This window comes from Rattus rattus, chromosome 4 (genome assembly GCF_011064425.1).
Source record: "Rattus rattus isolate New Zealand chromosome 4, Rrattus_CSIRO_v1, whole genome shotgun sequence".
Taxonomy (NCBI): Eukaryota; Metazoa; Chordata; class Mammalia; order Rodentia; family Muridae; genus Rattus; species Rattus rattus.
In genome coordinates this window covers 107,323,522-107,326,136 of record NC_046157.1, presented here as the reverse complement: position 1 = coordinate 107,326,136, position 2,615 = coordinate 107,323,522, and the positions used below count along the sequence as shown (strand labels likewise).

At 41.3% G+C, this 2,615-nt stretch overlaps 1 pseudogene; it reads right to left on the bottom strand.

The window, feature by feature from the left end:
* Nucleotides 1-990: 990 nt before the first annotated feature.
* On the bottom strand, nucleotides 991-1,714 carry LOC116898123 (annotated as a pseudogene).
* Nucleotides 1,715-2,615: the final 901 nt, after the last annotated feature.

The window sequence follows — 2,615 nt, the reverse complement described above, 5'->3', positions numbered from 1 at the left end:
TTCCTGTAGAAGATTCATCTGGCAATGTTAACTCCACAGCAGGCGGACACTACTCACTCACAATTCCACACAGCGGGAAGCAGATCCATGCTGGTGGGGTTTTTAATTAATTAATTAGTTAATTAATTAATTAATTAATTTTTACACTCCAGATTTTATTCCCTTTCCTGTCTACCCCCTGACTGTTCCACATCCCATACCTCCCCCCTTTCCCTCCCTCCACGAGGATGTCCTCACCCCACCCACCCCACCAGACCTCTAAACTTCCTGAGAGCCTCCAGGTTTTAGAGGATTAGGTGCATCTTCTCTGACTGAACCCAGACCCGGGAGTCCTCTGTTGTATGTGTTGGAGGCCTCATCTCAGCTGGTGTATGCTGCTTGGTTGGTGATCCAGTGTCTCAGGGGTCCAGGTTAGTAGAGGCTGCTGGTCCTCCTACAGGGTTACCCTCCTCCTTAGCTTCCTCCAGCTTTTCCCTAATTCAACCACACGGGGTCAGCAGCTTCTGTTCATTGGTTGGGTGCACATATCTGCATCAGACTCTTTGAGCAGCTTGTTGGGTCTTTTGGAGAACAATCACGGTAGGTGCCTTTTTGTGAATGCCCTATAGCTTCAGTAATGGTGTTAGGTCTTGGGGCCTCACCCTGACCATTCTGGTGTTAAAGACAATCTCGTCCGTCCTAGCAATACCCAGTAGTCGCAGAGCTTACCTCAGATCACGTTTTGTTTAAAAGCAAAGTGCATACAGAGATTACATCAATTTTAAAGACATAAAAGGAAAAGAAAAAGAAAAAAGAAAGGTTCATTTTATGGTCCCAACAAAATAAAAAAATCTGACAAATTGGCGCTCCAATGAGCTGTTTATAAATACCTTAGGTTAGGTACAGTTATACAGAAAGTCGAGTTTGTTTGAAATCTTCAAAAAATATTCCTGTTTTTCCTCCAATGGTGCTCATTATGGTTTAACATTTCTGTAGCATGCGTGCGTTGAATTACTTGTTATCCGAGGGTAGCAGATGTTCCTTACCATTTATTGTCAAGGACTTCATCTTCTTCAACTTCTACTCCGTCCTGACCATTCTCCACAAGTCTCTTTGTAGTGGCCTTTTTGCCATTAACTATCTTAGTTGAACTTGATTTGAAGTTGCCCATTCCACTGCCTCCAAATGATGCTGAAGAGAATGAAGCGAGACCCCCATGACATAGTGACCGGAATGGAGTAAAGCCTGTATCAAAAGCAGGAAATCTGCTTCCAAAAGAAGGAAACCCACTGAAGGCAGAGAAAAAGGAGCCGGCACCTCGGCTTCAACTTCCTCAGGGACCCCTTCGGTTTCCAAAAAAGTCATCAAATGGATCTTAAAAGAAGTCAAGGAAAATTGGTCCCTTCCACCAAAAAATTCCCTGAAGACATCATCTGGGTTCCGAAATGTGAAGCCAAGCTCAAATGGACTCTCAAAATGACTTCCATTTCTCCCTCCAACATCATTTAATCTTTCTTTGCTGTATTCGTCATAGATGTCTGCTTTTTAGCATCTCGTAACACTTCATACGCCTTAGCTACTTGATTAGCTACTTAGCTAATTTCCATTCTGCTTCTTCCTTATTTTCAGGATTTTTGTCCGGGTGCCATTTAAGTATCTGTTTTCAATTCGCCTTTTTAATGTCCTCGGATGAGGCATGGCTCTGCATGCCCAGCACTTCATAGTAACCCACCATGTTTTAACACTGTTGGAACAAATCTGAGGACGCTGCAGCCAGCGAGGGGGGAAGTCAGGCGGCCGGATTCCTTGTGGCTCTGGCACAGCCGCACTGGTGGTGGTGGCCGCGTCAGATCTAGGATTTCTGACTCTCTAATTGTTCATTTTAGTTTGTATCTCCGTGTAAAGCATATAGTGGTTGCATGCATTTTGCTAAGTGATAAAATAAGTTTTCTTTAAGAAAAGGAGTCTTTTACATTTATCTTTAATCTCTTAAGACTAACAAAATTGAACACAAAGCTAACACCCACTAAAACTTGCTGACGGCTTAAAAGTATACTTTTAAACTGAAGGATTGACACCCCTAATTTGACAAATGATAACTGACCAAAAATAAAGTCATGTTAAATAATTATCATCAGCGGTTGGTTATATTCTTTTTAAAATTGCATATTAATATTTAAATCACGGACACATTGAAATGTAACCACTGAAAATTATCATTATAAATATAATTAGTGAAGATGAAGCAATTTCAGAGTTTCATAGAACTCTAATTTAATATGACCTTGTGAAAGGAGAAAGTTGAGACACAGACTGCACAGAAAGGCAGACCTCTGAGTGATGCGTCTGTGAAGGAAGGAGTGTGAATAGTTGCTAGTTGACAAAGAGAAGCTAGATGTGAGATATTGAATAGATTTTTCCTTGCAGCCATTGAAGGAACTAACCAGACATATCAAGGCTTTGGACTTTTAGCTTCCAGACTTGAAAAAAAAATCCAAGATATTTTATAGTTCAAGCCTTTCTTTTTTTCATTACTTTGTTATAGAAACCCTAACAAATTAGTGTGGTATTGTATTTCAAGTGTTCAGGGCTTAGCTCTGGGCTGAGTCCTCTTTGAAACAGGGGAGGGGAAGAGC